General features: G+C 47.2%; 1 long non-coding RNA gene across 1 annotated transcript; it reads right to left on the bottom strand.

Moving 5' to 3' along the window:
• Window positions 1-2,203: 2,203 nt before the first annotated feature.
• On the bottom strand, window positions 2,204-8,626 carry LOC309848536. Its single transcript, XR_014303107.1, has 3 exons — window positions 8,379-8,626; window positions 7,806-7,901; window positions 2,204-2,503 (listed from the first exon to the last, which is right to left on the bottom strand). It is a non-coding gene; the product is annotated as an uncharacterized lncRNA (long non-coding RNA).
• Between the last annotated feature and the right edge of the window lie 6,119 nt (window positions 8,627-14,745).

Here is a 14,745-nt window from a genome sequence, read left to right as displayed (position 1 = left end):
ATTTGAGGCTGAAATGTGAAACTCAGCTCTGTGGGGATGGTACCCCCCAAAACCAGATCTGAAGTTTCTTTTCTCAAGTAAGATGTTTGAGATTTACTCTTTCCTGATACTCCAGTGAGACAGTCCTGACCTTTCAGAACTTTAATTTAAAAGGAGTTACAACAAAAGTACTTTTTATCCTAAACATATTTAACATTCATTAGAGGTTTTATTAATGACTTTTATTAAAGTTCTGTGTAGGTATACATGCACAAGAAAAGAAAGTACAAAGAAGGGCAGGAGAGCGACAGAGACAGAGACAGAGACAGAGACAGAGAGACAGAGGGAAGGACAGAAAAGCTTGGCCAGCTCTCCGGGGCCCAGGACCAGGTGTGATTTAAGCATCTGTATGACCCACTGTCACATCTCTCAGGCCCCTGGCGCTGGCTGTCCAAAACAATGGAATTTCACAACATTTCAGGGCTGATTGTGGGAGAGAGCTACCAGCTGCTTCCTTGCTTCAGACACCAGTCCCCCAGGCTCCCTTGCAAATGTCAGAAATGTCAGACCTACTTCCAGACAAATACTCGGGAAAGACTTTCTCAGGGCAGCTGAGGACACTTGGTGCTGTTCCCTTGTATTAGTAGTGTCTTTGACGAACGCACTTGGCCCTTGGCTGCCGAGAAACTTCCAGTGGGGAATTCTTTGCAACTCTATGTGATACTTCATCAGGCCCATAAATAAAAACCTGCTTTTCTTTCCTTTGAGAATAAACGGTGTCATCAATGGACTGGAGTGGGGGGTGAAAGGGTGGGGGTAGGGGGAGGGGGTCCATTCTCAGAGTAAGACAGAGTCCAAAATCTTGGACTCAAAAGTTCAGGGAAGGGTCACCCTCTCTGATGGAGGGTTTAAATCCAGGAGACTTTCACTATCATAGCTCAGTGTGAATTAGCATGGAAATGTGACATGCTGTGGAAAGAAGCTAAAATGACATGGGGAAGACAGGAGTAATAGGCCTTTCAGAATCTAAAAATTGTAAGGTGGGTAATGACAATTTCCCAGTATGTCCCTGGCACTGTCCCCAAGGAGGAGGTCAGGAGGGTAACGTGGTGTCTGATCTGCTTGGCATTCTTATCGTGAACTAATAAATCAGGGTCTTGGTTTCTAAAGTGGTGTGAATCTTTTCACCAGGATTTGAAGAGATCGAAGTTGTAAGAGAATTTCTGAAAATATTTTTTAAAAACCAGCAATTAAACTGTTGGTTGATATACAGAGACTTCACTGTGTGCCAGGAACTGTGCAAAGAGCTTTGGATACATGCTCTCATTTGATGTCAGACATTGTCGCTTACCTCTCCATCACCTCCACTGCCGTCCCCACCCCCACGTCATAAGTAATGACACCGAGGCTTCAAGAGTTTAAGTAACCCCCCAAGGACAGCAGTTAGTGGCTGATACACGGCATACCTGGAATTTGAGGCCAGGCTTTATCTGGCTTCAAAATCCATGTGTTGGGCGCCTGGGTGGCTCAGTGGGTTAAGCCGCTGCCTTCAGCTCGGGTCATGATCTCAGGGTCCTGGGATCGAGTCCCGCATCAGGCTCTCTGCTCAGCAGGGAGCCTGCTTCCCTCTCTCTCTCTCTCTCTGTCTGAAAAAAAAAAAAAAAATCCATGTGTTTAATCATTTCCTGAGACCCTGAGGCTCCAAAGAGTTGGGCGTAAAGACACAGAATAGAAAGAGACCGAGGGTGTTGCGGCTGTGAGCCAGGAACTCTGGACAAAGGCCAAATATATACAAGAACTATATTTTGGTCGTCTGAATGACCAAATGTATATTTGCTATAAATCACAATATTGCAGCAAGCAATCGTGTTAGGACATGGTTATTGCTTTGATGGAAGTGTGAGAGACTGTAGCTGGAACTAGCAGAAGGAGCTCCCGAAGTATGCCTGGGAGAGCCAAAAGGGCTTGAAAAAATGAGTCGGAGTAGCCAGACAGAAATGGGGAAGTTTCCTTCCAAGAAAAGACAAGAGCATACGCAGGGAGACAGAAAGAGCTAGACAAGTCTGAGGGACGGCTGAAAGGCAACAGTCTGAGATGGCTGAAAGACAACCCTGGGGCAGTGGAGGGGGACAAACATGGCGGGGGATGAGGCAGGTGTGAAGGTCGGTAAAATGCATACCATGGTGGGGACTGTCATATACAAGATGCATAAACAATGTATGTCTCTCCAGCTCCAAGGCCCTATTACTCCACAAGTAACATGTGAGCTGGACTTTTATTTCAATTCAGTTTAACAAAATCTGTTGAGGGACCTACAAGGCATAACCTTCACCTTTACTGAGTCTCCAGGTAAAATCCCTGTCCTTTAATTAAACCACAAGTAACTATTTCCAGCAAGTAGTAAACCTCGGAGAAGCTCTGCGTTCCTCCTCGGCAGGAATCTTTTCCCGGCAGGATCCCTGGAGAGTCTCCTGTTCCTCCTCCTCCAGGACATCAGCAAAACTCCCCATTGCCTTTGTGGACACTAAAAATAGAAACTGCCTGTTATTTTGCCGGGAAAAGATGGGTTCATCTAGGGATGAACGAGAGTTGCAATCTGGGACAGACAAACTGTAGCAAAACTGTAGGCAAGTTCTGGAAACCAAAGGAGAGCCACCTGTTTTTAGGGAGAAAGGGGGTAATTGAAAAAGGCTGTTGCAGATTAAACGTCCACTGGAGTAAACTGGGAGCTCCAAGTGTGGTGGCTTTTCATTGGCTGAGCTGTTGCCTGGAGAGGAGGAAAGCTTTTCTTCCTTCTGCTGGAGTAGGACAGTGGTATCCACGTGCAAGCTCAAGTCTGTGTAGGGTCAAGTCCAGCTCCTCCTGTCGGGTCTACAATTGACTACAAGTGATAGGGGTAAGGGGTACCCTTGCGGGGAAGACTCCCATCTCCATTTTAGTGAACTTCCCCATTGCTAGTTTTCACTATTCTGCCTGGATGTAAGACCCCTGAAGGTCTCTGCATTTAGTTGCCTGGAACTTTGAGGCCAACAAGCCCAGCCCCCTGCCTCTCATCCCTGCCATCCTGTCACCAGCCTAGTGGGCCTCCAAGTGTCCTCTTTTGTCCAGACTTTCCTCTCATTTTCCTTTTCCCTCACTTCCAGGGGCTACTCACTTCCTACTAACCGGTGTCCTGCTGTCATCCAGATTAGCTGTATCGTCATTTCCAACTCTTCCACCCCCCAGCCTTACAGGAAACATGGCCGAACCCCAAGAATAGCCCCCACCACTCTCTGAAGTGGAGACCCCGCTTTCCTTTGTACCTCAAACATCTTAGAGCCCTCAGCTGCAGCAGCACCCTTGGTCTCTCCTGCTTCTTTTAGACCATTACTCTGTTACTCTCATGTATACACCTTGAAGTCCAGGCCACGTTCACCATACCTACGGTTGAGAGCTTCTGTCCTCATACTCACCATTCACTGTGGACATTGATGCCTCAGTCCTTTCTACCCACATCATCCTGGGGACTTTAACCCTCATGGCAAGACTCACATGGCATCGTGGACTGGGCACCAATGATCTTCCCTCTCTTCCTCTGACTTCTCTGTTTTTCTTCTATTAATTTTAATCCCCACGCCTCCGCTTTTGCTCCTTCCAGCCTCATTCCTGAAGGTCATCTCTTTCTCCATTTTGTTAAGACTTTTAAGTGTCCTCACCACCTTGCCTTTCTACCTGTCACATCCATATCTTGGGTCAGTTCAACAATCTGTTTTCCTGATTGCCACTCATACACAGTTCAGTGCTGATGCAGAAAAAGCAGAACCATTATAGACAGATGACACTGTGGACATAGGGTGCAACTTCCAGTACCCTTGTTAGCTCACGGATTCACTCCCTTTCTGATACCTTGCAATGGCATTCCAAGTCTCACTTCTTTCCTCAAAGCCATTGAGAAATGAATCTTCAGCTACAAACTCCCTCAACTTCCTTCCAGTTTATCTTTATTTGGACTTGCCCTCTATGTCCTTCCTGAATTCCCAGAGTAAAGGGTGTTCTCTTCCTATTTCAGTCCTTCTTGTCTCCTTCATGGCTAAGATCTTTCCTCTCCCACGCTTGCTCTTCCTTGTATCTGCCATCTTGAAAAATATCACCACCAGCCACCCCGTCACCCCAGCCAGGATCCAAGGAGTCCTGCTTGACTCTTCATCCTTCTCTCATGCAGCACCCTCCAACACTTCCAACTATGCTCTCTTAATACCCCTCATGGGTCTCGCCTCAACGTCACTCCACAGAACAAAACTCATGGTTTATCACATCTGAGTGATGGCTACAGTCTTTTAGTTGGCTTCTTAGCCTTCAATCTAGCTCTGATCTGTCCTCCAGAGCAATATTTATAAAACACCAAACTGAACCTGTTTATTACAGCTCCAAACTATTCAGTAGTTTCTCTTTGTTTATGGGACGAAACTTGAGTGTCCAAGTATGTGTTATGAGACCCTTCAACATGTTCATCTCCGGACATGCTCTTCCTGGAACCTTATGTTTCGACCAACTGCTTGCATTTCCTGGAATGTGTCTAGCTATTTCCAGCTTGTGAGGTTTTGTTCTTGGGCTCTTACTGCTTAGAACTGCTTTCTTCCCCTTTATCACTTTGCAAATATCTACCTATCTTTCCAGACTTGGGTCAATACCCCCTAGCCTGCTCTCCCTCCTCTGGTGAGAATCGACCTCTGTCTATTCTGTGTAGAGTTTCTGTCACAGCACTTTCAATGATATGTCACACTTATTTTTTTAATTGCAAGTACTTGTAGGTAGATGCCGTGTCTGGTTCATCACAAAGTTCCCAATGTAGCGCCCGGCAGGCCAAAGGCTCCAATAATTTTTTGTCAGCTTGCTTGAAATATATAATATATACAATGAAGCTTATGGTTTTTAACTAAGCAGTTCAGTGGGTTTGACCAATATGTACAGTTGTGTACCATTATTGCAATTGCGATATCGAATATCTCCATCTCTCCAAAAGTTCCCTCAGGCCTCTGTATTCAATCCCCACTTCCCAAACCCTGACTCTTGGCAACCGCTGATCTGCTTGCTATCAGTATAGTTTTGCCTTTTGTAGAATTTCACATAAATGAAATCAAATACTAAATAACCTTGGTGTCTGGCTTCTTTCATTTAGTATAATATTTTAGTGACACATCCATGCCAATGCCAGGTCTCTAATTCATGCTTTTTTCTTTCTGAATAGTATTCCATTGTTTGGAGATACCATAATTTCATAACTTATTTATGCATAGGAGATAGAGATACTTACATATATCTCAAGTATGGTCATCTCAATGGTCTAGCATCATTTGTTGAAAGATTATCTTTTCTCTGTTAAGCTGCCATGTCAATTTTTTAAAAAATCACATTGCCATATATGTGGGGATCTATTTTGGGATTCAAGCCTCTATTTCAATGAATTACTTGCCTATCTTTACACGGATACACTATCTTGATTTCTGTTGCTTTGTAACCAGACAGTGTGAGTCCTCCAAGTCTGTACTTTTTTTCAGTACTGTTTTGACTATTCAAGGCCCTTTGCCTTTCCATGCAAATTTTAGAATCGGCTTGTTCATTTTTGTAAAAAGGCTTGCTGGCATTTTGATTGGTATTAATAATGCATGGAATCCATACATTAATGGAGAAAGAGCTGACTTATTTTTGTTGAATATATGAACTTCTCCTACATGCAAGGTGCTGAAACCCATTCAATTTGTATAATGCTTTCTAGTTTACAAAGCCAATTCACATGCTTTACCTCCTCTGACTCAACTAACAACACTGTAAGTCAGCGGGCAATGCCGATCTCACTTTGCAAATGAAAGACTGAATCTCAGGAGACTTGACTCAGGTCCACTGGCAGGTGTACGGAGTGTCAGCTGGCCTGATGTTCTCATTTCCTTTCTACAGTGTATTTGATACTTGCTCCTGTAGAGATCCATGTGGTATATTTAAAATGCTGGCATGTAGGTCTAGGCAGAGAAGACTTGCTCATACTGCAAATTCAACCCTACACTTTCGCTCCCTTTCCCCAGTAAGAAATGCCTTGACACCCAACACCCCTGCTTTCACACCAGCTCTGGGGAGCTAGCTCCAACCTTCTCATGTATCGCAATCATCTGGGGAGCTTTACAAATGACACCCCCCCCAAATTTTGATTCAGTTGTCTGGGGATAAGGCCTGAGTACCAATAATTCATAAAAGCTTCCCAGGTGATCCTAGTGTACAGCCAGGATTGAAAACTACCTCTCTGAGGTTTCCAGAAAAGGAAGAACAAAAGTCAGAGGGGAGATTTCTGAGAGTCAGGCAAGAAGTGAAGGCCCAGTGGTCATTGGCATAAAGGGTTCCTGTTGTGGGCAGGAAGGAAGATGGGAGAGCTGGTGAGAAGGTCTTGCCAAATTCCTTAGCAGATTTAAGAAGAGATACTAAAGGGGTCCTTGGGTGGCTTAGTCGTTAAATGTCTGCCTTTGGCTCAGGTCATGATCCCAGGGTCCTGGGATCGAGCCCTGCCTTGGGCTCTGGGAAGCCTGCTTTGCCCTCTCCCCCTCCTCCTGCTTATTTCCCTCTCTTGCTATGTCTCTCTGTGTCAAATAAATAAATAAATCTTAAAAAAAAAAAAAAAAAGAAGAGTTACTAAAATTATGGCAACTCTCCTTTGGGGAATTGATCCCTATTCTCTTAAAAATATCCTTATCCTTACAGAATAAGAAATCAGACTCTCATAGATTCAGATAAATTCATCACAGGAAAGTGTTGGGGATTATTTTGTCTAATTTTTGTGTTTCACAGTAAGAAAACCAAAGTGGGGTTGCCTGGGTGGCTCAGAGGGTTAAGCCTCCGCCTTTGGTTCAGGTCATGATCTCAGCATCCTGGAATGGAGCCCCACATCACACTCTCTGTTCAGTGGGGAGCCTGCTTCTCCCTCTCTCTGCCTGCCTTTCTGCCTACTTGTGATCTCTGTGAAATAAATAAATAAAATCTTAAAAAAGAAAAGAAAAGAAAACCAAAGTGTCCAGATGTTGACGACTGTCAGCCTGTCCACCCAGTCCACACAAAGTCAAAACTGGAATTCAGAGCTTTGGCTCCCAGAGACGGCTTTTTCCACTTCTCTGTGTGGCCCACGACAGAGGCTCACTTTTTTTATGAGGAAGTAGAGCTAACTGGGAGGCAGGGCCCAATTCACCAGTTCATGGGCCATTCCTGCCAATGGTTCCCAGGTCTTGGAGCCATCAGAATTACAACCAGGGAGTTTAAAACCTAGATTTCTGAATGCAGCCTGGAATCCAAATCTTGGAGTTGGGGACTAGAATTGGATTCAAACCATTCACTTCTTCTCCCTTGCTCCCCTGTGGCCTGTTTTACTTAGTGTTTGTGAACTCCAAGGTCTGGAGAGGTCTGACCCTAGAGTCCTTGGAAATTCCTAGGTTTGGTGATTATCTGTGAATTATTCTTATTGGAAAGTCGATGCCTCCCTGCACAATTAGGAGTGAGCAACACGAGATTTATAGCCTTATGCCACCAAGATTTTTTCTCATTTCCATGAACTAACATACAGACTGAACATAGCAATTTTAAGGCCACAGAAAACCTAATCTCAAGACCAGAGCTTTGCGCAACAGCAGCAAAGCAGGACCTGCCCCAGCTCCCATGGGTCTGCTCTACAGGGCAGGCTGGGACTGAGGGCAGGGAGGCACCATTCCCATTCCCTTACCCCCACCCCAATGCGTACACCTGAGACCCAGGTTCGAATCCCCATGGGGCTACCACTGGGGTGGCAGCTCTCAGAGTTCCTCTGTCCTTACCTGCAGAGGGGCGGGTTCTTGCCACTTTACAGAATGATGCACAGCTCCAATGAGTCACCTCCTGGGAAGCTCCGTGAGCGGCTTGCGGACACAGGCCTTATGCGGGAGACACGAGGTCGATCAGGAATAGTATTTGCAAGTGCCCCATCTCCTGGGCTCTGCAGGTCCCCAGAAGCTCTCTCCCTGCAGGGGTGTCCTGGCTGACTGCTCTCTGCCTCCCTGACCCCCTTCCCTGCTTTCCACTCTGCATTAGGGGTCTCCTGAAACTCCCTCCCTTCCTTCTTGAGTCACCCCCTCAGGGCAGTGGTCCTCAACCCTTGTGCACATTTGAGGAACCGGGGAGCATTTTCAAATGCACCTATGCCTTGGGCTCCCCGTCACAGGCGCATTCCCACACAACGATGGGGTGGTGGGAAACCAGAGAAGAGGTTTACATTCCAGTAGTGCAATTATAAACTTAAGCATCTTTGTTTTTAAATGGTCTTTTCCCTGCCCCCTCCCAGGAGCTGATTACAGTCCCCCTGCTTCCCGCAGTCGCCCCATTAGCTGTCCTTCCCTCCTGCCCCTCCTCACCTTTTCTTCCACCCTCTCCTCACAAGCCCCCTGCTTGAGACTCTGCCTCATCTTCCACTCAAGAGCCTCAGCAGAGCGGTTCCCAAAGACGGCTCCCTCCCTAGGAAGTGTCAGCTTTTAAGGGAAACATTCATTCCTGTCCTCTTTCCTGTACTCCAGTTCCTCCCCTATGCTGGGCTGGCTGCTCCGCTCCTCCCGGAGCTGCCCTGAGTGCTCCAGGCCTCCCTGGCCTACTGAACTGAGCTGGGAGCCTCACGTGGGCAGAAAGGACAGCCCCGACCTTCAGTGGCTCTCACAATGTCCTTGGTGCCTGCCCTTGAACATGCCTGGCTAAGAGCCTCAGGTTTGCATGCTGGGGAAGCAAAGAAAGACACTGTTTTCATCCCAGGCCTGACACCCTCCCCCCACCAGCCACCCAGGGCTGAGAAGCAGGTTTGACTCCCCACAAATTGCTCACAGTCCCGCACACACACAGGTGTATGGACAATTACAGTCCAGCATGTGGTATTGTGGCCAACACGCTGCTGGAAGGCAGGGGTCGGGTAGGATTGCTGGTGTCAGCAAACAGAAGTCACTGGAAGCTCTTGAACACTTGACCAAGAGTCTTTGAGGCAAAGAGGAAGGGTTGAGGGGTGAGCACACTGGGCAAATGGACTGTGTGTGTGAAAGGGCAGATTCACCAGTGAGTCCAGCACGTTCGGGGACGCTGTGGTCATTGGTTTGGTCCCACCTGGCCTGGAAGCAGTACCTTTGTCCTGTTGGGCTCCACCAACCGGAGCTGGCAAAAAGTGTATTACATTTAAGAATGCTGTGATCTTTTATTTCTTTGGAGAACCAAGCGAATAAATGGTTTAATGAGAGCCCACGAGCACCCGGGGAACAGTGGGTGGGAGAAGGCAGAGGACCCGGGAGATGTGAGGAGTGAGAGAGCCTGGGACAGGATGGGGACTCTGAGCCCTTCAGTCTTTGATTTGAGGCACTGGATCTTGCCCCGTGACCCTGAGGGTTACACAAAAGGGTTCTCTCCGTGACCCAATTCGCCTCCAGCGGAAACCCTCTAGATGCCTGAGCAGCTGGAAACATCCCCGAGTGCTTGACCCAATTCTCATCTGCCTCCTCGTTCACCTCGCATTCAGACAGCACAGCATCATCTCGGGAGTCTCGGCCACACAGTCCTTTGTTCAGTCCCGTCAGAAACCCATAGGTGGTATTTGTCTCACTGTTCTGGAAGCCACGGTTCAGTAACTGTGTAAGGAACAGGGCAGAGAATCCCCGCCCCTGCCTCTCAGGGACTCAGCAATCACACCCACCGCAGGCCTCCCCTTTCCTGTCTGAGGTTCAAGGACAGCTTTGGAGGAGGCTGTGGAATGAGAGACACTGACACAAAGAAGGAGACGAGACGGGGGTTCTGGGGCCTGGCCTCGGACTTTGTGAGCTCCTAACAATAGCCCTGATTCAGGACCCCAGGAGCCCACTTCCAAGGTCTCCTTCAGCCTGATTCTCACCAACCAGTCCTGGACCTGCCTTCCCACTGTCAACCGTAAAAGTAAAATTGCCAGGGATTTAACTAGCAAACATTGAGTTTATGCAGGAATAGGAGAGGAATTACATACAGTTCAGGGCATGAAAACCATAAGCAAGCCAGGAGAACAAAGGACAAGAGTGTCCTTTTACTGATGGAAAGGTACACATTGGGATTGATTGTTCAGGAAAAAAAATTCATTGGATGAAAACTAGAGTTGTGGCGGCTTCTCATTGGCTAAGTTGTTGCCAGGCAAGAAGAAAATCCTCCTTCCTGCCCGGGCGTGTAAAGTAAGCTACCACAAGCAGTAGTGAGTGAGAACCTTTCTTCCTTGCTTCCCAACTCCATCTGGAATTAGGTTTTCTATATTCATTGTCACACCTCGTTGACAAGAATGATCATCAACCTTTTTAAATGTACAGTCCAGTGGCATTAAGGACATTTGCCTTGTTGTCCAACCATCACCGCCATCCTTCTCCACAACTCCTTGTAATCTTCCCAAACTGAAACGCTGTGCGCATTAAACACCAACTCCCCCACCCCACCTCTAGCAACCACCCTTCTACTTTCTGCCTCTATAAATCTGACATAAAACGGCAAAGAAAACTAATGTCCATAAAATGTTTATTGATGAAATTTAAAATATGATAATGATCATCGAGTACAGTTTTTTTTTCTGGAAACTGGATGCTGAGTGGCTGGATGTGGTCCCTTCCTCTTCCTCTGGAGGAGCTCAGTGTGCTGTGTCAGATGATGCTCACTCCTTAATCCCAAACACAGCCAGACTGACAGAATCCTCACACTGAGCCGAGCTGAAGACTGTTCCCGACACAGGACACACAGACAGAGGACAGAGTCCCAAAATCAGGCCAGAGTCTATGGTTGCTGATTCATCTTCTCCTTGTCTTCCCAACATCTGTGCTTCTCGAACTTTCAGTGTGCTTAGAAATCACCTGGTGACTTTGCCAAAAGGCAGATTCTGTGTTTTGAACACATTCCAGGTAATGCAGATGTGTTGGCCCCGAGACCACACTTGGAGAGGCAAGGCCACCCTTCCACCTGCCAAACCTTGATGTCTAGGCCACGCAAAACCTCTTTGAGACTGAACATGTCCAGAGCCAATTCCTTTTAGGATCACTCGATATATTAAGAAAAGAGATGCCAAAGCTGTTACAAAAATATTGACATATTTTAAATGTTCACAGTTTAAGAAGATGAATGAATTCATCATGCCTGCCCCAGTACAAAGCAATACGATTGTGCTGGTCCCAAAGTGAATTCATTCCTGGAGCACCACGGGTGCGGGCTGGGAGTGGGACCTAGTTCTCAGGTTGTGGGATTGTCATACAACTCTTGTCAGTTTCTCTGGGACTGAGTATGTGACAGCTGATGCTCAAGTGTCTGAAATGGGGCTCCTTGAGCACAAGGTAGTCCGGCGATCCCGCAGGTTCCAGTGCATGACCCGAGTGAGTGAGGCTCTGAGACCTGGAGACCTAGAGACCTGGCCTTTCGGGCAGAGCCTGCTGGCCTTGTCCTGGGTTGGGGGCTGCCTCTTTACAGATGACTCTACCAAGGGATGTCTAATTCCTCCAGGAAATTCTTACTCTCTTTCATCCCCAGAGGGGTGGGCCCACTGTGTCACCGTAAGTGGACATGGCAGGCTGCGTCACCGTGGGTGGGAAATTTCATGCAGAACAGGCCAGGAAGGGGACTCAGGAATGTGGGAAGCTAACGGTGCATCCTGTCCCTCTCCAGGGGCCGAGTGGGATCTGGTCCTACCTCGTAGGACTCCTTGTAAGAAATCTCAGAAGTTGAGTCTAGGTCCTTGAAGGCTTCCCAGCCTCTCGGGTGTTTTTTGAACCCCCAGTGTTTACAAATGGGGTGACTTTGAACTACACAGTTTTTATCATTTCAGGAAATTATAAAAGCATTTCTTTGAATAAGAAGCTAGTTATAATATTATTAGACTTGCAACCCAGACCACCTTTCCCCACCCATCCACCTAAAAAATCCACAGTTACTCTCATTAATCCTTGGAACCCAGCACAGGGTCTGGCTGGCACATAGTAGGCCTCTGTGAATGAGTCAATGAAGTTTGTTTGTTTTTTGTTTTTTTTACGATTTTATCTATTTATTTGACAGAGAGAGAGATCACAAGTAGGCAGAGAGGCAGGCAGAGAGAGGGGGAACCAGACTCCACGCTGAGCAAAGAGCCCAATGTGGGGCTTGATCCCAAGAGCCTGAGATCACGACCTGAGCCAAAGGCAGAGGCTTAACCCACTGAGCCACCCAGGTGCCCCGAGCCAACAAAGTTTTACGAGAAGTCCTACTAAACTCTAATATCAGAGCTGTGCCTACAATAGCCCCATGGGAACCCCAGCATACCCTCAGGGGACAGTGCTTTCCTAAGCCCAACAAGCAATACAGGCCTATCCAGACTCAATGGGCTGGGTCAGCTCTCTCAGTCAAGACTCGGTTAGGCTCTGTCCTCCCTGACACACCTGGTCCTGTCATCTTGTTCAGTGGTGGTACTTGTCCCTTCGGTGTGTCGTCTAAGCCACAGCATGAGGGAAGTCATCCTCTGTGGCATGGGAGCCCTGTGCCATCCACTCCTGAGTGCTGCGGTTGCTGTGAAGGCCCATGTGCACCCAGGTCACACACACCACGGGCACTGTCCCCTCACACTTGTGCCCCACCCGGCTGGGACAATTACAGCTACCTCAAGTGTCCCCATTTGGAAGCATTCTGAATCCCTGCTTGCCTGCCCATCTGATTTCCCAGGCAGCCTGTGTAGACTCCTCAGTCTATATAGGTTGGCACGACACCAAACTTTCCCAGCCTTTCAAACCGCTTTCTCCCCAGCCATCACTCAGTGGCGGCTCACCTGACTGTGCGATTGCCCCTTCAACCCCCACTTCCTCCCATCCCTGGGGCTGGTAAACAAATCAGTGCTTCCGTGTAGTCTGAGAAAGCGGGCTCTGTTTAAGGATAAGAGCATCATTTAGACATAATTAAGGATGCGGAAGAGACTTGGTCTTGGACAAAGACAGAGAGCATTTCTAAACCAGCCATTGCTCTCCGAATGTGGGCGACTCTCTTCCCACAAGGCTGGGATTGTGCAGCTCTCAAAGAAATCAATTAGCTTGGCAGGGGGTGATAAAGGGCTTTGCGATCAGAGAGCAGGCTTGTAACGCACCACCGAAGAAGAAATGTTAGCTCTTTCTCCTTGAAGAGCCAGACGCATAAAGTCTTAGGGGCATGAAATCAACACGGAAGTTAAATGCTGAAAAAAGAAAACTGATAGAGACAGAGGTATGCGAACACATTTTCAATAATCACAAAGCCAATATATTGATGTAGTTTGAGCCAACTGGTACATGATAAATATCAATTAAAATTTCATTAAAGAATACGTTCCTACAGAAAAGATATATGTAAATAATTAGTAAGCAGAAAAGGTAGCAGTGGGTGAAGAATCCCAGACCTAGCTTGCCCAGGGTATTAATGAGTACTTACCATTGCAAATAGAAAAAAAAAAAAAAACCCAAAACAAAAAACAAACAAACAAAAAACTCATAATGACTTAGAGAGCAAGGATATTTATTATTTATGTGCCCTGAAAGTCCAGAAAGGGTCGGGCTGCGAGGCTGGTAGGTCGACATCCAGCCGTGACTTCTGCTGGTCTCTGTTCTGCCTGCCTCTGCATCAGCTTCATCCCCCCACTTGCTGCTCACCTTCCCTTAACTTAACTTACCTTAACTTAACTTAAGTCACCTCCGTTGACTTAATGGAGCAGCCTGGGTTCTCGAATTCACTGTGCAGGTACAGATGAAAGCTGTAGAGGCAGACAGGCCTAACTAGAATCCTGGCACTGCCTGAGAGCTGTGTGTCTTGGGCAAGAAGCGAACCAATTAAGTACTTAGCCTCCCTATCTGGAAAATAGGAAAAATAATGTCTGTGCCCTAAGATCATTGTGAGGATTAAGCCACAGGGTGAGATGGTGGCTGATGTGTAAATTTAGTGATTCAGTGCTTAGTAAATTTTAGAACTCACCTCTTAGGGTGCCTGGGTGGCTCAGTCAGTTACGCGTCTGCCTTCGGCTCAGGTCATGATCCCAGAGTCCTGGGATCCAGTCCCGCATCGGGCTCCCCGCTCAGCAGGAAGTCTGGTTCTCCTTCTCCCTCTGCTCCTCTCTGCCATTCATGCTCGCTCTCTCTCTCTTGCTTGCTCTCTCTCTCAAATATATAAATACGATCTTAAAACAACAACAACAGAACTCACCCCTTGTCTTTAGGGAATTTATTAAATGTTTACAAAAGGTTAGGCTCACTCGGAGAGGCAGGAGTTAGAACACAGACAAGTTTAAGTTGGTGGTTAGGATGGAGGAGTAGGTTCCCTACGCTCGATCTCCTTACCCCTCTGATAGGAGCAAGACTAGGGCGATGGTAGACTGGTATCTGGTAACTGACAGAGACATAAGCGGGAAAAGTGGGGAGGACGGGGACACTGGTCTGGTGTGTCACTTTAAGGGCTTTAGTCTCCTTTACGTAAAGTACAGATTTGGTTTCATGTCTATTTTCCCTTGAGACTAAATACTCTAACATCATGGAACTGAAAGGAAGGAAGGAAGGAAAGAAGGAAGGAAGAGAGGAAAAAGGTTGTTCACTCAAAGGGAGCAGAATACATTTTTTGGTAACATGAGAAACTCAACATGCTCTTGGGTCAGGAGATCAAAGGGATCTTCAGCCCAGAGCACCTGTGAGGTGCAGAGCTCTGAGGGGGGCAGGAGTCGGGGAACAGTACGTTCCCAGTTATTTCTTCCTGGACGATGTTAGGGAAAGTACT

The sequence above is a fragment of the Mustela nivalis genome, assembly GCF_964662115.1.
Source record: "Mustela nivalis genome assembly, chromosome: 15".
Classification (NCBI taxonomy): Eukaryota; Metazoa; Chordata; class Mammalia; order Carnivora; family Mustelidae; genus Mustela; species Mustela nivalis.
The sequence above is the reverse complement of the archived record's forward strand: the minus strand, read 5'-3'. Positions and strand labels throughout refer to the sequence as shown.